This window comes from Bombus flavifrons, chromosome 10, assembly GCF_040668555.2.
Source record: "Bombus flavifrons isolate JBK064 chromosome 10, iyBomFlav1_principal, whole genome shotgun sequence".
In the NCBI taxonomy this organism is placed as follows: domain Eukaryota; kingdom Metazoa; phylum Arthropoda; class Insecta; order Hymenoptera; family Apidae; genus Bombus; species Bombus flavifrons.
Window position 1 is genome coordinate 8,379,403 of NC_138451.1, and position 25,624 is coordinate 8,405,026.

Sequence of the window (25,624 nt, forward strand, 5' to 3'; positions counted from 1 at the left end):
ACGATTCGTGGAAATCGACGTGCAAGATAATTCCCACCCTCCCCTTTCTGCTTCTTTTTTTTTTCTTTTTATTTTTCGGCTTTTTCTTTTTTTTTTTTTTTTTCATTCCCGGAGGCGTGATAACTCGTACGAAGTTGAGCAATTCGAAGGCGATTCGCTTTTGAAAATTCTAGCCGGGCTGAAATTATAAAGAGCGCAAGAAACCGACGTATCCGTGTCATGAAAATACGCTGTTAATGGATCCACGTCATCGCCAGTGCCCGATCGAACCTGCAGATGCAATATTAATGGCGGGTAATTGCTTCTAAATGCGAGCTTTTTTCTTTTTTCTTTAATTTCCATTTAGGAAACTGCCGCGGTACTTAATCTTGTACGAGAAGTATTTTTAATTCGTGAAACTGATCATTACTCTTTTCTGAGAACCGTAAGAATAATGATAGGCTTGCGAAAATTTGTAATTAATGTCTTTGAGAAGTCGAATATTTTAGTGGGAATGTTCTACAGAGAAGTTCCTAGCCAGGAAGTTTTCAAGACAACATTTTTAATCGGGAACCACTGACGAGAAAGCTTTAAATAGCTTCCTATAATTAATTTTAAAGCTTTAAAATAAAAAACCAAGTTCCAATTATAAGTTAAATTACTTGCCGAAGAATCATCTTTCTCATCGAGTAACTAAAGTATTTTACCATTTCTCTAAAGATAATTACTGTAATAATACACGTATCATTAATCTCTATTTTGACTTTATCCTTAAATTTTCATATCGATATCTAATTTCAGAAATAAGATTCCAGGATAATCTTTATTCGCATTAAAAACATCCTATCGGTGAAGCATAAAATAGTAAAAAATCATCTCTACGCGTTTCTAAATTCACAACACGCATCTAAGTCCACCACGATCGTCGCATTCTACTTCGCAAAACGAGCAAATTATTTCAACCAAGCTCGACCCTTTTTCCATCGCGATTCGTCTTCGTTTCCTCATAAAAGCACGGACGAGGTCGCGTGATAGCGGATCGTCCTTTAAGATCTCTTCTTTCGGCTGGAAACAGTGAGTTTCACACTGAAATATTGGCGGTGATCGGCACTCGCGAGCCGGATAACGAACGAGACTAGAATGGATTATCGATCGGTCCATATTTCAGCGGCCGGTTAAATTGATAATGAAATCGCTGTCGGTTTACCGGGCTTCCCCTCGTACTAGCCAATGACGACGGTCATCCTGCAGCTCGTCGATACCCGCGTCCAATTTCTTTTATTCACGATGGAATTCTGTTAATCACGGCTTCGACATCTTTTCATCGAATAATTTTTTTTCAATAACCGTACTTGTCTGGAAAATGTTGGATTAGGAAGTGTCGTTATCGCTGGTTTGATACAGACAAAGTTTCTCGTTTCGTGATATTTGCAAAGGTTGATCATTGATATTTATAGGACAAAATGAAAATTAATTAATAGATTTAATAGAATTAATAGAGACAAATGTTTTCTATCTCTGGAATACGGCGATTGTTGAAAAACTGATTATTCGTATTTACGAGACAAGATGGAAATAATTGTAGAATTTTGAGATAGAAAATGCACTCTTCTTTGTTAAAGATTTAGATCCCGTTAAAAGATCTGTTTACTACTATGGGGAAGAAAAATTGAAATACGAGAAATTGATACGATGCGACGTTACAACTAAGAAAGCGTAATTACTGATTATTTTGAACAATAAAAAGAAAGAATTTCTCGACAACTTCCATCGAACACAATTTACTTTCTACTTCTTCCTCTTCCTTCTATCGCTACTGTCTGACTATGTTAAAACAATGTTCTCACAGATAACAAAATTTAAATTTGAAACACTAACGCAGATAACAAATTTGAAGTCCATGAATTTTCACGATATAAACAACGAGAATCGAACGAAAAATCAAGGATCGAGGAATATATACGTAACGAACTTACATAAAAGTATGTGAAAAGTTTCAGCGAAATCAAAAGCTGTTGCAGAAGATGGATAGTATACAACGGTGTAACCGCGTCCATCGAAAAATCACGATACTTGGTGGGTAACGCGATTACGGATTGACTGACAACGGAATTTGAATATCAGCTCGCATAAATTAACGTCTACTAGCAGTGGCAGCAGCGCAGACCATGTTCAACGGTGAATTACTGGCAGAGATTTCACAGATCATTCGGAACGAAGCAACCTTGTCAGTGTGTCACGCTGCGAATTAATTTGCCCACGCGAAAAATATCCATCTTTCTTGCTCGTTTACTGGATGGCAATTCGTTGCGAAAACACGTTGCGAATATATACGAAAGAATATGAAATTTATAGAAGTGTTAAATCGATGTTAAATTGCTCTATGTACTTAGGATAGCACGTTCAATTTCATCGTAAAGAGGATGCGATTTGACGACGTTGATAACGTCTGATGCTGTTTTTAGTTATTAACTGAGAGGAAGGTTAATTTATGCGAGATGCTAGAAATTTGATTAAACTGTCAGGTTAGATGCATGCGATGCAAGTTTCCTCGTTTCTTCCCGAGCAACTGTACGCGACGTCATATACGAACCATCAGAACTGATTAACTCAACCTCCACTTTCTAGCTTTCTCGATTTTCAGTAGCCAGATGTTTAATGCTGAATTTTTACGAAACAAGTCACTCGCACAGTGCAAACGTTCCCGAGATATTTATTTTTCATAGTGGTATTTTAAAGAATTTTAATTAATATTATACAACTATATAGACAAGTACGAGGGAAAAATAAAAGAAACACAAGATAGATGATTCAAAGTGAACCACATACTCGCGATAATATTTTTCTCCTAAATGCAAAAATGCGTGTGCATTTTGTAGTTGCACTATCTTTTTAAATGGGAACCTCCCTTTTTTCTGTACATTAAATCCTCTCGTCGTTTTACGAAAAATAGGATAACCTGATCGAAAACTGATTAAAGTTTAAGAAATACTTTAACTTTAATTTTGTAGAATATCTTTTAAACTAATCAGTTTCCGGCCACGTTACACCTGATACCTTTTTTCGCAGACTAACGAGAGGACTCGATGTATGAAAAAGCTAATAATACGAACAGCCTGTATAATGTTAGATTGGCTGGAAATTTTTGCTCGCCGTTGTACATCTACGGAGACGTGAACAGACAGCAATTTTTAATTAGCATAATTGTTGCTTATCTATATATATTTGGTTCATTACATTTTCCGAATTTCCGCAGGGTACTACACGTATGTATTTCTCAATTTAATTATGCAATCAAGTAACTTTTAACATTTGTTCGCTTCAAATAAATTACCTCGTTTACTCTGTAGGTTGTTTCCAACCATTAAAGAGAAAGGTAATTTTTAGTTCGAAATATTATACAGGTTCGCGTACTCGTGAGACGTAAATACTAAATATGCTCGTGAAACTAACGCTACCTCAAAGTTCATAGTTCACATCGTCCGACGGTGTACTTGTAAAGCTCGAACAAACACGATGCATGAGATCTCGATCAATCTTTATGCAAGTTACCGAGTCGCAACTAAACTCTAATCTGGAAAATGTGGCATTTCTGGCGAACAGCTCGAATTTATTACAAGGTTTCACTTTTGTTACTGTTGAGATTATTTGATGTATAAACAGAGAAACTCGTGGATAAATTAGAAGGTAGAAAATATATTTAAATAGAGGTGTAATTATAAGTAAGAATACAATTTGAGCTGGTCCAGATCCGCACGCTAGCTGTGTTACCCAATAACTGAAAATCCCGAAGACAACGTCGCCTGTTTACTGTTTATGGTTTGTCTTCGTCGCAGTCTTTTGTCTATACGCTGTCGATGGCTTCAATGCTTGAGAAAACTAGAAAGACCAGTTTTCTTAGAAGTGGTGACCACTTCAACAGTTACAAATTCACAAAAATCTTGGTAAAATGAAGAAACTTTTCTAAAAATGAGGTCGATCGGTTTAACTTCAAAATGGCTGGTAATCTATCTTCAACGTACCGAATGACAAAGAAACTGATACTAATCGTCTTGAAAACGACTAAATAAATAGAGAACAACTTAACTTCGCGATGGAATCTTTCAGCATTTTATTCGAACAAGAATAGCTTCTCCTGTAGAATACACGAGACTCTATTGGCAAACAGGGACAAGTCTCTTTGAAAGAAAATCGCGACTGGGTTGCTGCGCGGCTGTTCCACGTTTCCAGAAGAATAATTTTCAAGATAACGAGTAAAGCCGGCCGATAACGTTGTGTGCCGATATCATAGAGGCATCCTCACGCGACAGAGTGCGTTCAAATTGATTCCTCCGAGGGAAGAGTCGGCCGAATTCAAGACAAGACGTTTCTTCCTTCTGATCGAGAGACAGAAAGAGACATACATACGACGCGCGAAATGGAACGAAACAACGAGGTGATCCGATTTCGATACGATTTATATTCCATTCGAAGAAAATCGGAATTCTTCGATGTCACGGATTCCCCTTGTCGATCCTATTCTTGTTCGCGTATTTCTCGTGGCTTCATCCGTGTCAACTTCCGCCAGACTTTATTCCTAAATACCTATAATTTTGTAGATTTTCTTCTTTGAAATTGTATTAGATTATGCACGAGTATAGTTTAATAATTAACCATGTTGGTATCTATGACATTTCCTACCAACAACTGAGCTGTTTCGCGCACAATTATTAATGATAATCATTGTCAATATCCTAAATATCCTACAAACAGTAATAATAATAATCTTATTTATATTCTACAATAATCATCATATTCTGTATCACTATTACCATTACAGGAAACATTCCAACAATTTCACAGCGTAATATCAAACTATCAGCTGGCTAGTAATCTCACGGACTCGCTCGTACAGGTCTTCTTTCATTAACGAGCTTCTTACCGATACATAAGACAGTTTCATAGCAAATTGAAATTTTAGAAAATTTCCTGCAAACAGTCTGTCGTCTTACTGAACGCGGAAAACGCACTCGTACACACTTAAAACTCAGCTATGCACTCTCGAAGTCAAGCTGCGTACTTTCTCCTCAAACTCAACTATGTAGCCTGAGGCTTGGAACCACGAAATTAGAATTTCTCCGAGGGTAACTGCACGTAAAAATGGCCGGCTTTTTCTAAGCAGATTCTCCGGCAACGAGTAGAACCCTACGAAAAGGAGGTTCGTTCCGCCATTCATTTTTTGAAGGAAAAACCAAAGAGGTTGCTGCTTTCAGCACGCTTTCTGTATGGCGCGTGCACGCCAAGACACACGCCGCACACGTGGCAGACAGCCCTTTCCTTTTCCCTCTGACGAACAGACGTGGGGCCGAGTCAGATAGCGGAATTACGCCCCTGGCGCTAACGATGCCTCTTTTGACACACACCTAGCCCTGTCCCTTTTCCATTTATTCGAAACTCCCCGGCATCCGTTTCTCCGCGTCTCCTCGTCATGGTAAATACTCGCATACCAGCAGCGTGCAACTGGAACAAAAGTTTCGACGTACACCGCGTCAACTGCTACGTCAGAGATAGCGTGCAAGCCCAACGAGAAGAGGATGGAATATATAGAGGAGGGTGCGTGCAGATGGACGTTACTAGAGTTTCTCCAAGGGGCAGCTCCAAAGCAGGATGGACGGAGGGTGGAGAGAAGGGTAGTTTCTTGGCGAGCTGCAACTTGGTGCATAAGCATTCATGCAGTTTTCGCGAGAGAGTCTGATGAAACGGATGCGTATTTGGAACGTGGACGAAGAGTAGTTGCGCAGAAGGGACGAAGCTCTCTCTGGTGACTCGATGTGATGAGCTTAGGGCTGGTTGTTGACTTGCTGGTTGCTTTTGAAAATTAGAGAAAGCTGCTGTACGTTGATCTGGAAGATTGGTCATTTTGGTTATTTTGATTGGCCTATGTAGGATCTGTTATATCAGTTCTGATCAGGGAATGATACTTCATCGATGGAGTCTGAATATTCGAGGCTTACAGGTCAGATCTTACTTGGAAGTTACTTTACTGGTTGAATTCTTAGTGAACAAGTAGTACATTCTCTGGTTAAAAGATCGTTGTACCAGTTTCATCAGTTTTGTATGAAAGAATTTGAACACCTGGAAGATATGGAAGCTCTGGGAGAATTAGAAGCACTGGTTTGATTAAAGTTAGACTAAAATTAGACTACAAGGTCTGGAAGAACTGAAAGATCTAGAGGAAGAAGAAAAACTAGAAAATTAAATCTTAATGCCGATGTAATTATTTCAACTTATCATGTAGATATTCATGATATGAATTATATTCGTTTTGATTAGGGGATGGTATTTTGTTAATGAGTTCTAATGAGATTAGATTGAATTACTTGTAGTTTAAAGCGTGAGATCAGTTGAAGAACTTACTTTATCCAATTGTAGAAGCATTACATTCGTGTTCTGGCAAGGTTTAACGTTTCATTGACTGGACATTATATTTGCACAAATCGACGTTCAGGATTTGTAAATCAGTTTAATTACTCTAACGAAACATGTTTCTTTTTCGCGCGTACAAGATTCTCACTAAACAATAGGAATAGTAAGTTTGTACCAAGTTATGCAATATTATATTTACGAATTTAAAGCTAGAAACTACTTGACGCTTGATGGTGTTTGGTTATGTTACTCATATTCAGTTTACAATTTGTATTTTGTATTCAGAATACAATTTTTCATTCATAATTTATAAGCCTTGCTTACAAATGGATACAGTTGTAACACTCCATGAAAATATATTAATTAACTAATAGGCGCATCATACGTTAAATTAAACGCAGGCTAATAGTTTCCAATTATCTTGTTTAAAATCCTCCACGTTCCCTGTCGTTCATCTAAAGTATCAGGTTTCTTAATTTTCTCCACGAATGAAGTTAATCTTTCCACCTCTCTTAATTACATCTTCCCGCAAAAAGCTAATTTCATTTCCTCCGGTTCTTCCTTTTGCAGAGATATAATATCCAACGTCTTCCCTTTCTATGAAGGAAGATCAAAATGAAAAATCAACTTGCGCATGAAAAGTTACGTTGCTAAAGACACCTTGGTCACTTCATCGATCTTTAACCCGGCATGTTTCATTTAGATTTCAAATATATCAAAATTATTATATAAAAAGGTATAATTTGGATTACTAAAAGGCCATTAAATTCGATTCTTCCTTTACCATTTTACCAAATATCTGAGTCTCAAAATGAGGCTAATTACAAGAACCGTGCACAATTTTCAATCCGACACGCTTTATTTGAATTTTAAATACATTAAAATTATTATTAAAAAATATCATTCTGATTTGGAAAAGCCGATTACAATGATCTTTGTTATTCTCTAATGGCAGGAAATGGCAATCGAAATCTTCAACCAAATGGTGTTTCTCTATCGCTAAAAATTATTTCCTATTTCTACAAATCTATGCACGCGTGACATTTCCTCGTGATTCTACGCTAACGCCTCTCTAAAAACACAGAAGAAATTGTCTCGTTAAAATAAAAATCAGACTACGACGTGAAATATGAAAAAGCATTTCCAGCATTATTTCCAGCTCAAATATTGATCGCAAACTCTTACTTTATCGCCAAGATACATATCTGTAACAGAATTTCATGGCTCTGAAATTAACCGGGGCAATATTTGCCAGTTAATTTCCAAGTTTCTAACTCTTGTATCGTTGCAGTTAATTAAAGGATCGTGATCCGCTATTCATTACCTCGGAGCTTATGCAGTCACAGTGACTACAATGGCCACCTGTGTCAATAAACATTTATAAATACCGCGTAAGCAAGGGAAACGTTATACTCTGTAACTGGAATTGTTTTCTTAGCAAACAAGAAACGTACGCGGCGTACCTCGGGATACTTCATTTTATTGAAAAATTTCCCAAATTAAACGTACGAGAGAGCCAGAAGCTTGTCTTGGGTCTATTAATTAGGAAATTAAATTTCAATGGTTCTCTTAACCCTTCGTTTCGTGTCTTCTGTTTTCTTAAATCGTTCCGCAAATCTGATTTTTAAAGTTCTTGGCACAGATGAAAGCATTAGGGTAAGTAGAAATTTCGCGTTTCATCTATTTACTTTGTTTCTTCCTTCCTAAGGGAATATTTAAAGTATTTAAATTACACTAATTTACAATCAAATCGAGTCCTATAATCATGACCTATAAGTTGGAATTAAAATTCTTCATTGACGATACCTCGTAAACACGCTAGAAAATTACTTTAGGTCGTCCGAAAAGTTTCTTTCGTTTTATAAGGAAATAATGGATGCACATTTTCCATTTCATATTATTTTATCGAATTACGTATGATCCATTTTGTTCTATCAAAATAAAGATCATAACGTTCACAGATTAGGTTTCATGTTTGTATAATTATACATCGTTGTAAAAGACGTGTCTGTAAAAGAAAGACACTTTTCGGACAACCTAATACTACTTCATTGTAATAATCAAGAATTAAGTTGTAATACAAATAATCAGTAGTAACTTTAATTCCATTCAGCTGGTTTCTCTATTTGCTTTCAAATACCATTTTTATTCGAAATTTCCCAAGATATCCTCCGTCTGTCAGTGAAAAAACTCATAAAATCCAGAAAATATTATCCATAGGAAATGTTTCTCTCGGTCAATCATTCAGAATATCAATCAACGTCGTTTTAACTTCGAGTCAACATTCGTATGAATATGGAACGTAGGAAGTCAGAGTGACACGAACGAGGGAGAAAATCTTCGGTCAATTAAACTGTTCCCCGTAACAGAGGACTATCGTACGAATTGACCGTCACGTTGGCTCTGGTCGCTTCTGTACACGGTCAACTTTTAATATTTAAAATACTCGTACGCGTCTCCTCTGCCGGTTCTGTGACGTTTAATGCAATATGCATCGGTGTAGCTAGCCAAGAAAGCGAAACAACAGTACTCGTATCAAACATATTGCGTTGCCGTGGACCGAATGTAGTTATGAAAGACCGAAATATACGCTATATGGGAAAAAGGCACGTGCATAAATGCAACATACGAACATGACCACGTAAACGGAGCAAGTTAGGATCGAAAGAAACTCGGGAGTAGGTTTTACGATAATCGAAATCGACGAACATACGTCCAACTGAATTCAAACGATCTGCTTTCGATAACACGTATCCTATGAAATTAGAATTTTATCGGTAGATACTTCGATAGAGAAGAGGGTAGTTTTCTCGTCCAATGGATATCTCAATGATCTGTTCCTTTCTTTTCTCTCCTTTTTTTTTCTTTTTTTAAGCTGACTTTATGTCGCTTTTATGATAGAAAATTGTGAGAGAAGATAGCAATTTTTATCGAGATAAATATTAGTGATCTTTGGGAATGGAGTTTAAGTATAATTTTGGGGCATATGCGATGTACAGTGAAAGATTTATGAAAATTGTAGTAATGAGTTTCGTTGTAATTAACATTAATCAAGTGAATTATAGAAGTACGATTTTGTCAGTGCCTCAAAGGAAACATAAAACTTCTTTAATCGAATGGATCAATTTTTTTCGTTAAAATGAATGCCAGAATAAAAAAAATTAAATACACAAAAAATTGTACAGAAGAGAGAAATAGGAGAGAAAACTTTGCATACTTCTCCTATTTCCACCGACTTCAAATACACAGATACTACAAAAGAGGATGCACCATGTTCAACAAGGTTTCGCTTCGTTTGAATAATAATTCATCAATATCCTCAATTTTCTTCGGTTCGATAAACAACGCAACAAATTAGACGAACGATAAAGAAAGCAACAAATCGTAATCAAAATGTTTAACCCAGTGCAAATATTCGCGCCAAAATAAGAAAGAGTAAAATGCTTGGCAAGGTGTCGCGTCATTTGAATTATAATTTGTCTCGAGTCCCAGCCCAATTTTCTTCATTACTCCCAGAATGTGAACGAGCCACTTCTTTTCTCGTGCACGCTCCAAGATATTATTTTTTCAGATCGCAGAAGAGCAAGGCCTCCCCCTCGTCGGCAACTTATTCGATTTTAGGGTTACAATATTAAAATGGTACAGACCGTGGGATGGCTCCGAGGATAGAAGAGAACTACAGTTCCTTTCTCGCTCATCCCCTCCTCACATAGTATTCGTTCCTCGAGGGTGTTGCGTTAATATTGCAGCTAGTTCGCGGGAAACGAGGAAGACTTCGAACTTGGAGACGAAGGCGAAACGAGCTTCCTAACGTAGCGTGCCAACGCGCCACGCTTCTCTCCACTCATAGGGACATTTATTGCCGTCTACTCGCCACCACGTTCCATTTCGTTGACTTTGACTACTAGACTTGTACTCTCAGATCTGTTTCGTTCTTCCTACGTAGGTACAGATTTTTTCTTTTTTATTTATTAAAATTTACAATCAATTCTCGCATTGAGAATTTTCAGTAATTTTTTCTGGCGTGGGGCAGTGACATGGCTAATTATTTATAATAAGTTAATACTTATTATAGATAAGTATAATTTATAAGTAAGTGTTGTAGATAAGTAAATATTACTTAATATAAATATCTAATTAAATCTAGTGTTTAGGTCTAGCGGATAGTGTCTCTTCAGCTTGCGGATCTGGTCCGACGTATCAAGTAGTCCAGTAATTAGGGGGTTTCGATGTTTGTTGACTCTTTTGCTATATCTGCCGCTATATTTTGCTATTTTTTCTTTGACTGTTGTAGGTACAGATGCTCGCGAAGATATTCCAACACTTGCAAACACCGCAATTTATGAATGTTACAAGAGACAGTTCGAAGATCAGCGCTATCATGATCGTATTGGAAGACTTTAAACGAAATCTCGAAGTATACAGGGTGTCTGGAAAGCTTGGGATAAAACTTATGCTGCGAGCAGGCGAAACAAGTTGATATAAACTTGCGGCAGAAAATGTTTTATCGAACAGTTAGAAGCGCTCGAACATTTTTATTCGTCGTTTTCGCAGCTATGAATAATGTTCGAAATCTCTTCCTTCTGCGAGAATGCAGACTTTCGATCGTCGAACTAATTGTCCAACTCTGACGAACATTCCTGCTTTTGTAGAAATAGTAATAAATGCATTTTCATTACATTCCCAAAGTTGATCTTCTGTTCCTATCGCATTTCCGTAAACCAACTGTTTCGCCTGATCCCACAAATATCGCCTGCGATTCTCTGTATCTGAGTCCTTATGAACGACTTTCCTGCAAGTCTTTAAACGCTTATAATTATTTATCTCTTTCGTGAAGGATTTTTGGACAAAAGTTTATTCGAATTTTTCTTATCTACTTGACATTATTATTAATCATTACATTAATGACACGATCATTAATACGTAGTACATATAAATTTTGTATTTTTATTTTATGTATTATATATAATTATATTTATTGTATTATTATTTACATTTCATATATTTCGCAGGGATTACGAAAATATTTAAACAGTCAGTTATCTATTAGATGCATTAATAACAGGGATCATGTTTAATATACAGGATGGTTGGTAACTGGTGGTATAAGCGGAAAGGGGGTGATTCTACGCGAAAAAAGAAGTCGAAAATATAGAATAAAAATTTGTCGTTCGAGGCTTTGTTTTCGAGAAAATCGACTTTGAATTTTCGCTCGGTACGCGTGCGGTACGTTATAACGGATTTCACTGTAGATCATTGTCTCGATGAAAAAATTAAAAAAAAAATTTTTATTCTATATTTTCGACTTCTTTTTTCGCGTAGAATCACCCCCTTTCCGCTTGTACCACCAGTTACCAACCATCCTGTATATGTTTATGCTGTTCATGCTTTACATCAATTTTTCACTAGAATTATGTTCGCAATAGGTATATTAATAATGTTCAATTTTCAAGCGCAAGTGTGGAAATTTACGTGAGACACTATAGTTCTTTTAGCGTAACTCTGTGTCCCATTGATGCAGCAGGTTCAATATTTTCTTATTTTCTTGTATATTAATTCATATTTATTCTTTCGGAAAGTTAATTAATTTAACAAGAACTCGCGTGCGCTTAATACGCATAACGTGTAATACAAGAGGAGCGTGACACGTAAGGTAGCGTAATAAATACGATGGTATCATGCAAACATGACATGTAACATACGATATCGAATATTATAAAAATTGTATCATCTGTTAAGTCTCACATAGACAAACAGTAGCGCAGATAGTAGGAGCGAAGAGTTTCATACACTTTCCCTTTTGTCGTGGAACTTTTACCGATTCAACTTTAAAACAAGAACAATTAAGCAACGAAACTAGTTTTTCATTGGTTGACGGGAGAATCGTCGAGTTAAAACTTTCTAATTCCTTTCGTCGTTAAAATCACTGTCGCTTCTTTCTCTTTCTCGATCTTTTTCCGATTCTACGAACGCAATTTCATCAATCGTAACTTCCTCCCGATAATTCGCAACGTTTAACACGTTTCTCGCTTCGTAAACTATCGATACCTCGCGATGCGATTGAAAGAAATAAAATTTTTATTGACCAAATGAAAATACATATTGCCAACAATGTAAATCCTGGCATCTATTCACAATGTGATAACTGAAGCACTGACAGAGGTACGTAGTTACATTAAAATTACGATATATCTTGAAACGTATGAGAACTTTTAAGTCCCTTAGTGTACAGACTGAGTCAACAATAACTGTTATTTATTTTTTTAAAATAACTCGTTACCTATTGGTTGTATTAAAAAAAGTTTTAAACGAATAACGTCTTATTTTTCCTTAGATATCAAACTGCCTCTGTTTTTTAACTTTTTATCCTAAAAGTAGTCTAAAAACAACATCTTCAACTGAATATATATCCTATTATCGCATCATACTTTGTCAAGTATACAATTACTGTGATAAAAAAAAAAACCAAAGAAAAGATGGCATTAATATTATATACTGTGTCTGCTTTCGATCGTTGCAGTATCAAAAAAATGTTCTTGTGAAAGAAAAACAAAGTATTATTGGTCTATTGAGTTTAATGACAGAATATTTCCCGCCCACGAATGCTACGAAGTTTAAACAATTGAGAACGATGCTTAGTCTTCCAACAGTTCAAAAAATTCAGATGAAATATTGAAACGAAGAAGCTTCGAGGAACAAATAGAGTGTGAAATATATGAGGCAGGAGAAGGATAAGAGCGGGATGGTTCTTTCATTAACGTTACAGGACATGGAAATTCCAAATTAAATATTTTCCTTTCATAAAACTGTACAACGACCGTTGTAACATTCGAACGTTTCTCTTTCCGCCAAGTACAAAGCGAACTTCAGCAATTTTACTCGGCTACGTCTGCCATAGACAAAGAATATCCAACGCGTATGAAAGCAATAGCAAGAGCATCCTCATTAAATCTGTGCTGCCGAGCAATCAGCAGATCTGTCATCAGCACTCCTTTCATGGTGAAACTCCGACCCACGTTTCCCATTCTCATTACTCTTTCCATTGAGTAATCTTAAAACTGGTCCCGCCTTTCCGTATTAACGGCAAATCAGTCAGCGTAAGCGACTTTTTAAGAGGAAAGAGAGCGAATCTAAAGCAAGAAATATTCGTCTGGTTCTCGTCTAACGCGATTTATGTACGCGTTCGTTTCGTTACAAGCTTATGGTGTTGTGCCGAATTGCTTCTAACTTGCGAGATCGTTTCAATAACATTTATTAGCTGATCAATTATTGTACAAGAGGATTTTCCTAATAAAAATCCAAGCTAATCTATTTATCTCGTACCTAACGGATAGGAACCTTTATAAAAATAAATTCCGCAATGAATTCTAAAACAAATTAAAAGTAATATCTGCTAACTAAAATCCAACCAAGATCAATAAAATTCTATTCCTTCGAATCTAACCAATTCTGACTTATACACAGCACGATCTATTTCCGGTTTCTCGAAGGAAATTTTGTCTGCATTAGAATTTCTATCTCAATATAACGACGAAATTACTCACTGACACTGTACCAACATAGATGCCCAAGTACAACGCTCTTGCTTGTAACCATGCGTATTTACTCCTCTCTAACGCGTGTCTATTTTCGTAAAACGCGAGTTATTAGCAGAGTGGCGAACCAAGCCGACGATGCTGTGTGGCATTTGTTGTCTGCATGTAATAATAGTTCCCCTAACGATAATATTTGCCGCAACAAACAAGCGTACACCGAACACGAGTGTCTTTAACTCAAGAACTCGGCCGGCAACCCTCGCGAAAACCTTGTTACCTCCATCAACGAAATATTAGAGTGGTCAGTAAATTCTTCAGGCTGCGTAAACTTCAGTCTCTCTCGTATTTTCCAGGCTCTTTCACAAACTGCAGGGAATTTTAGGGTCGACGAGTGTCTTTTACCGAGAAACGCTTTTTCCGAATAATCTAGGTTATCGTTGCGGTTGAAAACTTTGGTTTTCTTGCAGCGGGTAAGCTTCAATTAGAGGAAACTGTGGTTTTTAGAATAGAACGTAGGATGAAGTTCGTATTGTCGTGATTGTGGAAATATTCCGAATTATTCATTTATTCGTATATTTTGGAATAACGTAAGCGAGGAACTTTCGTGTAATTTTTGATATTCGATCATTTTTTATCGAAACGCGTATCCATATTTGAGGTAGAATATAAAAATGCACGATGAGAGATGCGAGTATGGAAATATTTCTAAATTTGTTGGAGTATCTTGAAATAATGTAAGTTATCGTACTAGTTGGAGATCTGTGTAATTTTCCGGCATCGAGTAAGTAAAAGTAAAATCTAATTAAAGCGTGTTTTCCTAATTTCAGATGGAATGCAAGAATGCAAGATGAAGCTTACAAGAATGATATTGTTAGAAAAATAATATAATTTGTGTTACATGAGTGCAACAACTAAATGAACAAAATGATCGTGAGAATATGGTATGTAAATAGGAAAATAGAAAATTCCAAAGAAATGAAGATAAATTTGCCTTGTAATAGTTTGCAATAAAGATAACTAAACGAATTTATATCGTGACAATTCGCAGAATTTTTATTCTCGGTGGAACGAACTTCTTCTAGACAAGAATAAACCTTTTAAAACAGTAAGTTAAGAGACTCGTTGAGAAAGTAGAAGGAAAAGTGTGAATTACGCGTTAATGCTCGATCATCTGAAAGTTGTTGCATGGTAGATAAGCTCATCTTGAATATTCAACGCGAGTTTGTTTATTAAAAAATTAGCCAGGCAAATTTTGGCGAGATTCTTGCAGATAGAACTTGAAACTTTGTTATTAAACCCTAATGTAACTAAATGCCGGTGAAACTTTGAAGTAAACGCGATATCCTCCTCGTCGAACTTTACGCACCCTTACCATCATGATCGTATATTACAGCAGCTTACGTAAAACTAGGCAATGAGTAATAAACAAACAAGAATAAAATTTAATTTACTCGAATAATATTTAAATTTAATTTCTCCATTAATCGTTTTACGATTTTTGAAATTTATTCTGCTATGTACTATCTTAATCCTTCTTGCATAACGTTACGTACATACAATAATATTATTAGCAAGAAATTACGGAATAGTAGAAATATTGCAGCAGGTACCGTCATTTGTAAGTAGATATAGACACATTTGTTGGGTCTGCTACATTGTGATATTAATAGTAGTAGATTCTCGAAACACGAGCTTTCACCGAAAGAGAAAAGGTAAAGCGAAATTTGATATTCCCTGTTTATTACGTAATTTGTGACATACAATTGCAAAAATAAATTATTTCAATCATATAGTTGCAAAGACAGAAGATGAGAACGGAAGTTACGAATAGTTGAAATCGGAAGAATAAAGTCGTGAAAATAGAAAGTTATAGAAATAGAAAGATTAAGAATAAATCGGGAAAATAAATAAATCGGCACATTGCAATTACGAGAGAAAAGAAAAATACAGAAATTAAATGCGAAAATGAAAGACGAGAAAATTGAGGTGACGAAGCTGCGCAAATTAAAAATCGCTGGAATAAAATACGATAGTAAGATAATTAGAGAAATAAAAAAAAATTGCGAGGATACAATTAACTAAAAAACACTAACGGGAAAACACTTCAATAATTAAAATTTGCAGCGCATCTATGCGTTCTATATAGTACAAGAAATAATGCATGAGATAAAATAACGAAGCCAAATATTTGACAATTTAACAAGCATAAAATAGCAGCTAGTGGTATCAATATTTATTAACCGAATTTCGAAAATTAGCTCCTGAATAATACTTCTAATTAATTCTCGGGTTGATTGAACGCCAACAAAGATTTATCCGGCACCGTACAACGATTGCTGTTAAATATTAATTAACGAGGCGCTTGACGTGAGCATTCCCGCATTAATAAAAATTGCTCTCATTATTATTATGCGCTAGTTCGAAGTTCAGTTGTATCTCGTTATCTCCGACTCGCCGTGTAACGAATCTCAAATACGAAACTTAATATTTATTCCTACAGAGACGGTAAACCACATAACGTGACTACCCCCAATATTAATATATTCATTGTTAATATAAATGACATGACAAATTTTTAAAAATATCGAAGACGGTGACATTAAATTCTTTTTTACATGTACGTCTAATTTTCCTAATAAATTGAACGATATGAGAAATTTTTAAGAATATTCATGATGAGAAGATTAAATTTTTCTTACATAATTTTTAAAATAAATTGAATAATTTCATGGATTTTGAAGAATATCCAAGATAACGAAGTTAAATTTTTTCTATATAATTTTTTTAATAAATTTGCAAGGTCACCTTCAACTACTTTATGCATAAATCTATAGTCTTTTTCCTAAATATATACCGCAAGTATATATAATATATAGTTTTATGCATAGTTTACTTAACAAAGTTAAACAGAGCAATTAATGTCAAGGGTTAATACGAAGGGGTTGGATCGCTATTTCTGAAACCTACTTTAAGGATTAATCGAACACTGTGTCTATTGCAAATTCAAATTCGATAAGAATATTTTCTAATATCAACGATACTCCTTCCTATTATCATTTGAACGTCTCACTTTATTAAAACGGATGATATTATTTATGCAACTGGCCCCTGTTGGACATTTATTATACGTGCGTAAGTCCAACATCGTGTTAGAGCTTACGCGGTTTATAAATACTTGGCTAAGCTTGAATATTCAACGTCTTTCCACCCTGCGATTATTTCCGTATCGAAAACATGATTTGCGTATTATCCAGATGACTAACAGACTTTCCATGATAAGTTTGGGCAATTACAACATGGTCAATTATCCAGAAAAAATTCTATACTCTTAGGAAATGGACCTCCTTTAAGCTTGAAACTGCCCAAAAATTATTAGTATTAATAATTAGTATTATTTCATTAGTATTAGTTTTAAAGGTGCACTTCATATACGAAAATATCAATATTAATGAACTTCATAAAGTATCACTTAATCATCGAAAGGAGAACCTTATTTACTAGTAATTCCAATAATTATTCATCTAATCTGATCTCTAAATATTCATAAACTTCATACAGTATTAGCTGATATCGTTGAAAAAATCTACTCATAATTAGAATAATCGTTAATCTAATCTAACCTAACCCAACCTAACCTAGCATTCACTACGATGGCAAATGGATCACATCGATTGCAAGGATAAGCAAAGAGATTCTGTTCTGTATGTATTTGTTATACATACGATCACATGTGTGCGATTAAAAAGTTAAAAAGGGGGGGGGCAGATCGTTATAATCCAACTGCAGGTAACAAAAATGGAGAAAAATGGAGCTGGGGAAAAGTTTGAGCGCATTTCCTTCGTTGTAAATTACGGTCCACGGGGTTTTTAAAGAGCGCCGCGGCCGCGATATATTTCATTTCCTAGTGAAAGGAAGAAAGTTGCGTAAATGTCGGCACAGCTACGGGCAAAAAGAAGCTTAACGCCCGGCAACTTTTGTAATTACGAGTGTCGTCGAAAAAGAAAAATCCCGCCGCGAGGAAAACAACGGGTCAACTCGATTAAACGTTTCGCGCTGATACGAAAAAAATCGGATAAAGTCCTCTTTTATTTCTCCTTAACAACTATCAATTTAGATACTCTTTTTTATCCACGTTAGATACTAAACCAAATTTTCCCGCTCTTTTCGCGACTTTCCATTCATTGGTTAATTTTTTTTTTATTCAATTTTGGGAACTAACGTTTGTACTAGGTATTTGTACGGATTTAAGTTAATTGTAGAAACTAATATTTTTATACTATTTATGTATTTAGTCATTATAAGTCATTGCAGCATTCAGAATATTTCCAATTTCTCTGAATAAATTATATAAACATAAATTACAAGTGAAAATAAGCAAAATAATTCATATGAAGTCTTAATGTAAACACTATGTTGCGAAGTCATACGTACGTAGCAATAGATTCTACATTATAGAGTACAAAAAATTATGTTTACTTTATAATTAGTAAAATTAAGTTTTGATGTTAAAATATTACGGTACGTTGACATAAACTTGAGAACAACGTCGTATAGCATTTATTACATGCCTAGTGTTTTATGAATTCAAGTTTCTGAATTAAGTTTCTATAATTCGTTATGTTAATTCGGCACATATAGTTGCTTCTAAAAATTGGAAACAACCTGTATATGTCTAGTAAATCTACGATAAAAATCTCCGATTAATTGTAAAATAAAAATTAAAACTGCATGTGTAAGTAAATTAGACAGGAGAGTCCGTGCTGTAAATTACAAATAATAATAAATCTAATATCGATATCTGTAATAAGTAATCGAACAAATAACATTAATTCCGATGGTATAAACAAATATAAATTATAGCTGGTTATGGTATCAAAAAGTATAAAAACACTAGAAATAAAAACAAATATTTTTGTACTAACTACGCTACTATGAAAATAAAATTGGATATCGTTACCCGTTAAATAATTCTTACAAATGTCACGTATGAGCAAAATCACGACTGAATATTCCGGAATAACTTTCGTATTTACGTTCCTCGTCTCGATATCCTCTATACAAAGCAGTATAGCACACGTGTATATTACGTAGCCTAACAACACATCACCTATCTCGACAAAAACATAACACGTGAACACTTGTTTATACCATCGAGTCAACCTCGAAAAAAGATCTAACCTCTGTTACCGTGGCAAGTGGCAATTTTAGAATAATTGCGTCGTCAGTCTCCGAAACTACGCTATCAAGTAATTTATGTACAAAACAAAATACCGTGGATATGTTGCGCGAAGGATTCGTTCGATCCTAGTCACGTGACTACGGTTCGAAATCAATGGCAGCTGAGATCTTTCGACTTTATTCGCGTAAAACGCGTCACCACGATTCGATCGATACCGGCGGCGTACCGACAAATAAAAGACATCGCACGAAAGGAACTGACGAATAAATAAAGTTAAGAAAAGTAAAACTGATATTAGACTTGCCAATGAAGGTTAATCCAGCGTGTCAATGAACGTGTAGAAGACCACCACTACGACGACCACGACGACGACAACGACGACGGTGAAACACTGATTGATCGACTTTTGACTCGACAACGTGGCAATCGAATAAGTTCGCCAGGTTGTGGTGTCGGTGGATGGGTCGATTGGGTTAGGTCGGTCGGTCGGTCGGTGGTAAAAGAGAAGAGAGAGAGAGAGAGAGAGAGAAAGAACAGGTATAGGTTCTGGACCTGGATGATGGTACGTGGTGTAACAGGGCCGGGGGCTGACGCGACACTGTTCGCGGGCGCGTATACACGCGCGCTTCATGCGCATCCTGCTCGCGCATCCGGCTTCATCATGTGCGCCGACCGATATAGCCAATCCCGGAACCGGGATAAAGGACGAGAGGGAAACTCGAATTTCCAAACTAGAGGGATGGTCTATCGCGCGCCAAATTTCAAATAATATACTTCTGTATGACATAAATTATTCTATTAAACAATGGAGAACGGAAGAATATTTACAGTATGGTAATACGGAAAATTCTACAGTTGCGGAAATAATGTTTATCATTATAAAACACAATTAAATTATAAATAGATATAATATAGATGACTGTTATCGATAAAGTAAAAAATGTTTAATACAACAAAATTACTATTAGTGTAGTATAATTACTATATATAAGTATAAATTCCAAACTTTCTCTTGTCTGCCACGATATCAATTATTATTATGTATTCATATTACAGTATATTTTATTTATATAAATTATATGACTTCTTTAAGGCATAGGATTTGAATACAGCAGAAGACTATAATTACACAGAAGTTAATTACATGCTTTTGCTTGTCCTTCTCTTGAACGTGTATTAGTCTATGTCAAAACGAACAGAATGGGATATATTATAAACCACTTTGCTTCGAGTTATCTTAACGTTTCAAGGTGCACTGATAAAATATCACTGCGCATACATAAGTACTAAATAGCCGAGGCACCTTTTATTCTACCATGCACCGAAGAAATACGATGTCACATCAAAATCACACTAAAACATATCCCACGACAAATTCTATTTTAGTGTAACGTTAATTTATACCACAAATTAAACCAACTAGTTAATCGTATTAAAAATACATCTATTAAATTTCTGACGTAAAATTGATAAAATATGTGTCGCAGCAATTCTTTCTATAAAAATACACTTCCATTTTCCATGGTTGTGGCTTTCAATCAAGGAGAACGATATAAGGACAAGGTAGAACAAACAGGACTGAATGCAACGTGTATAAATGCAGAAGTAACGTAGGTTGGCCGAAGTTATCTCGAAAAAGCTGACCAATATATCCATGTTGCAACGTTAATGCTGAATTGTCAAAGTACGAGAGACCAGAGACAGGAAGGAAAGATTATGACGCCTGTGAACTTTGGCCAGCGGAATCTCGATTAAGATCAACAGAGGAGGTCGGTCGCAACAGGTGAGGTCGCACGCTTCGCAGGAACACCGTGATCTTCCTTTCGATGTGCATACAGTTCGACTCTCTGCTACACGATAAAACTTCGCTGCAAAGGGAAACAAGATTGAGATAATATTTTTCGGAATACCAAGCTCGTCTCTTGTCTCTATAAAGTAACATCTCGTGGAAATTTCAGATCTTTTTAGGATGATATTTTGTGGCTGCTTTAGGTTACTGGAGACTAAAAGCTGGGGAAGTTTTGTAGAGGTATTACGTGAAAATTTCAGATTTCTTTGGAATGACAGTTTACAAACGTTCCAGGTTTCCTTGAAATAAAATTCTATAAATATTTGGTACATACTTCTACGTAAAATTCGAAAGGATTATTCGATAGTTTTACCTGTAGCTTCTATTTCTGACACTGTGAAACGTTATATAAGTTCCGAATCCTCTCAACGTGAAATTTGATGAATCTGACATTTCTTTAAGTCTTGACCTATTCTATCTGTTTCCTTATAGAAGTCGTTTTCTTAAAAAATTAGTACCTACAATGATCCACAAAATCACTGTTTTAATAAATTCAGAATCCAGATCATTTTTATCGATAAGGCGGTTTTAAAAATTGCAAGTATCCTTGTTAACTGAAAGAACATATCTTTTTCAATGACGTAGGATGGCATGCAAGATGCACAAACAGCCTGTAGGTAGGAAGTTCTCAGAGTTATGAGAGAAACATTCTAGTACTCTAGAGATTCTTTACTTTGCATTTTTGCCAAACATAAGGTAGCCTTGACGGATTATTCCGGCGGGAAGCCGGCGGGGTAAAGAAAACGGGAATATTTGTTGGCCGATAGCGCAAATGCAAAAACTTTTGAAATGGAAGTACGGTATGAAATCTCATATTTATCCTGATTTTCTGCTTGAAAAGCAAGCACATCAACGTCTACTTTCATAAAAACAACATGAAAGAACAAAAGGTATTAGATGCATCTACCCTGTCCATTTTTTACTGTACCGATATCACAAGTATAACTTACCAATCTACTAAACGATAAAAAGGAATAAATTATTATCGATGGAACATTTTTTTATAAACCAAACAAAAGCATTGAAAATATCTGTCCATTTACAATCGTTAAAAGCATGATCCTAACATAAATCTGGCACCAATTTTCTACAAATTTTAATGCTCTATAATACACAAATACAGGAAATAAATCAGAGTATATCATACTCGATATAAACAAAATGGAGCACGATGAACCAAACAAAACTGCTAGGTAATAAAAATATCCATTCATTGTCAGTCGCTAAAAGCACAGTCCTACCATAAATCTTTTATTAATTTCCCATAGATTTGATATACTACAATACGCGAATAAACAGAACAAATCAAACCCTATCACACACAGTAGAAACAAAGTGGAATAAGGAAAAGATTGATAAAGGTTCGTTCATTCATCTACCTACGCTTGTTAAAGGTAAAATCCTCTGAAACAAATTTGGAGGAAATCCTTTCAATCGCTGAAATAGGGTCCCGTTGCAAATGCGCTTGTATCGAACAGAGGTGGTGTAAATCGAGACATACCCTGGAGAGCGACCGAACGAAGGGATAAGAAAGAGAAGGAGGAAGCAAGAGCGTGAGATCGTCAGGAAAACAAGGCAAACGCGAAAGCGTGGTTCCCTGGCAACAGGTGAGAGAGTCGGGCGACGAAAAAGGCACGTAACTTTTCGCTAGGTCGGCTTTCCATGGGCCTGAATATCGATGCCCGATTCCTAGTACCTATCGTTCCCTGAACCTGTTAAAACTTCCACGCTGCTCTAGTCCACGACTTTTAACCGTTAACTTCTCTATTTTTTTCACCTCGGCCGTAAAATAAGAAGAACACGAGTGGACATATCGGAAAAGCGGCTACTTTGTGTTCGCTGATATGCTTTGAAAATGGGAAACGTCGCCCACGAATGGCTTGTTAAAATACGTTCATTATCGAAAATCGCGTGTACGTGACAAGCCGATTTTCACAACGGAATAATACCAACGTAAATGGTCGTGATAATATTAAATCGCTGGTAAATTACAAGGACTCGAAGGAATATATATTATATATGCATTTTGTTTAAAATTATCATTTGGGCTGATATATAATCCTCGTATTATTATTGGTACATTATGTTTTAACACATCTGTTGTTCAGTTATGTTTCCCTTTTTCAGCTATAAGCTTGTACGAAATGTTAATATCATAGATACGAGTAAGTTGATATTTTGCTAATTATTTTGACGACTAGTTTCCTGCATCGAATTCTACGTTTAATGTTAAGAGCTTCAAAACATTTCTTTAATCTCATTAATATATTCATTAATATACCTCATTAATATAATTAATATAATTTTGTATAATGAGATTATTATATCAACTTTTATATTAATATTTTACATTAATCTTTCATATACTAAGGTGTAAACATTATTGTTTCCATATCTTGTATTTCCTTTTTATTATTTTCTGACGTCTATTCTTTTATAGCTACTATTTTAGATATTATTTAGTTAGATATTGTTAACCTATGATGAGCATTTTATGATGCACTTGTAATTGTTTTAATGTCATTATATTTTAAACTTGTTCTACTATTCTGTTTTTCTAATACATTTGCTCCTTTAACGTAATTCGGATATAATAAGAGGAATATATAAATAGTATTTGTATAAATATGAAAAAGTTTCAAATATTCTTGAAAACATGGTAGAAGTATAAAGAGGTAAATGAACAGTATCGGACTGCTAATAACTACTAGTAAATACTAGCGTATTTGTCAACAATGTAACGTCAGTCTCCCTGTCATTTCTCTCCATTCAATTGATTATTTAAATTGATCTTTAACCCTGATACAGCATAATCTAAAAATCCATGAAGAAATATCGAAATATTGATACGATATAAAAATATCAATTTTATTTACAACATCATTCCACTTGAAGAAAATATCAAGTAAACAGTGCATGACATTTTGATTGAATTCTAAAATCCTTGATACAGAAATGTGTGTCAACTCCAGTAACCTCTGAACTTTAAAACTTGCTCGACGTCCATTAAAATCAAATTCAATTTAAACATTTTTCCTACGTTAAAGTCATATGTGTGTAACATTACACTTCGTTTCGGAGGATGAAATTTCTATCATTAAAATGTATGAAACTTTTCAATATTCAGAAGTTATCGAAATGTTATTCAATGCTGAGTTAAAGAATACTAAAAATTAATAAGGACATTAATTATTTCATTTTCTTGAGTTTCATCCTTAGAAACAACTCGACTCCTTTAAATTGCTAACAATACAATACAATGAAGGCTATTAAATTCCGAGATTCGTTCGTAGAAACAGTATCTTCTTACGGTAATCTGTGCAATCCCTGTTGAATCGTTCCGCGTTTTTCATAATTTGATTTCAACGATATCCTTTAACGCTATTTTTACCTCCGATCTCTGATCTCATCATTCGTAGCTCACCTTTATCTTCGAAGAAATACGTAATATAGCATTACGTTCTCCGTGCAGTCGCCGTATAATGAAATTGAATTATCGTGATCAATTTAGATATAGATAACCTGGAAAATTCTTTGATATTTCATTAAAACGGATTTCCTCAACCTACTCTCTTTCCTTTTCCATTTACACGAGAATTGAAACCAGCAAATCTCTAAACAAACAAAGAATACTACAATGCAAGATACAAGCAAAGCACCTCATTAACACCCTAAAACGAGAATCCCAATGAAATCCAAAAGAAGGGCAAACCACATCCCATAAACGTTCCAACTAACCACGAAATCCACTCACGCAGACCTCGACCACATTCGCTTCATTGCCGAACCCTAAACGGCTACAAATTACAGTAGCGTCGAATAAGAAGCGAAGTGTGCTCGTGGTCAAGAATCCTGGCTATATCATGAAAACAAAGAGAGTAAAAATGAAGAAGACGAGAAAAGGAAAAGAGAAACGAAATATTTGACATCCGAAAGAGCGTTTACCCTGAAGAAGCGATCCGAAGCGTTGACGAAACGTCGGAACGAAACACATACTGATAATAAAAGCACGATTTGAGAACCATAAAATACGTTAGCTAATCATCGCGAAAATTAAAAATCGAGAAGACTAAAGGACGTCGAAAGGCTCGCTAAGAGTAGAGAGTGAAGAACACGTGACACGTACATAGGTTCACACGTGCAAGTGTATCAACGCGGACATTAAAGAGCCTCTCGCAATATCGGAGGAGGCACAAGGACAGAGAGCGAGTGGGCCAGGACCTAGAGGATACGGAGAGTGTAATGTAAACTAATTAGCAACGAGTCTACGGCAATTAAGGACGCTGGAGTGCCTCGCGCTTGATGCTCCGCCAACAGGTCGTGCCAGACAGCAACCAGCCATTGTCGACCATGCCACTGCAATGTATTCGAGAACAGCACCGAGAACACGAGAAACCGTGGTCCGATGCGACGACAGCTACTTTTCAGGGGAAATTTTGGTTTAGAAAAGCGCAAATCGGACCGTTTTGACTGACCCTGATATACCTACATATGTTGCCAAGATGAATATCCCGAGTAATTTAACTTCTACGTGTGCATAAAGGCTCGTCCATTTTAGTTTCTCAGATATACATAACACTGATTTGTTAAATTTCGCTTGAATTTATATTAGTTTTCAGTTTGATAATAAATAAAGAAATATATATAATTACAATTTATGCAGGACTTTATAGAACA

The 25,624-nt window shown here is 35.6% G+C and overlaps 1 protein-coding gene across 4 annotated transcripts in view; it reads right to left on the reverse strand.

Moving 5' to 3' along the window:
• mub (poly(rC)-binding protein mub) overlaps positions 1–19,705 on the reverse strand; it is a 229,576-nt gene extending 209,871 nt beyond the window's left edge. For 3 of the 4 annotated variants that reach the window (XM_069122428.1, XM_069122424.1, XM_069122422.1), the window contains exon 1: positions 19,403–19,705. The gene's annotated coding sequence lies outside the window, so the exon portion shown is untranslated. The remainder of the gene's footprint in view (positions 1–19,402) is intronic. The other variant, XM_069122427.1, reaches the window with a different exon arrangement.
• Between the last annotated feature and the right edge of the window lie 5,919 nt (positions 19,706–25,624).